The sequence below is a fragment of the Melanerpes formicivorus genome, unplaced genomic scaffold, assembly GCF_026170545.1.
Source record: "Melanerpes formicivorus ecotype bairdi unplaced genomic scaffold, bMelFor1.0.p_v2 SCAF_242, whole genome shotgun sequence".
Classification (NCBI taxonomy): domain Eukaryota; kingdom Metazoa; phylum Chordata; class Aves; order Piciformes; family Picidae; genus Melanerpes; species Melanerpes formicivorus.
The window spans coordinates 74698-75000 of NW_027142594.1; positions in this window are offsets into that span (position 1 = coordinate 74698).

A 303-nucleotide genomic window follows, 5' to 3' on the forward strand; every position below is an offset into this window, starting at 1 on the left:
GAGAGAGCCCGGTAAGGGGCAGAGAGAGTTCCCAGCACTGGACCCTCTTCACGGGGGTTCCCCCCCATGGCCAAAGCCGCAGCCCGCGGGGGCACGGCATCTAAGGGAAAAGCCAGCGGCGGTGACTGGCCACTCGTATGCTATGGAGCCCGGCATGGGGGGAGGAGGGCAAGCCGGTGCCCCAGCACGGCTTCCTCCTGGCTCCAGAGGGGCGCCCCGTGATGGAGATGTAACTCGGTGCAGCTTGAGGGAAAATGCAAGCCCACATTTCGGGGAGGCAGAGGTGCCCTGTGAGCCGGTGCG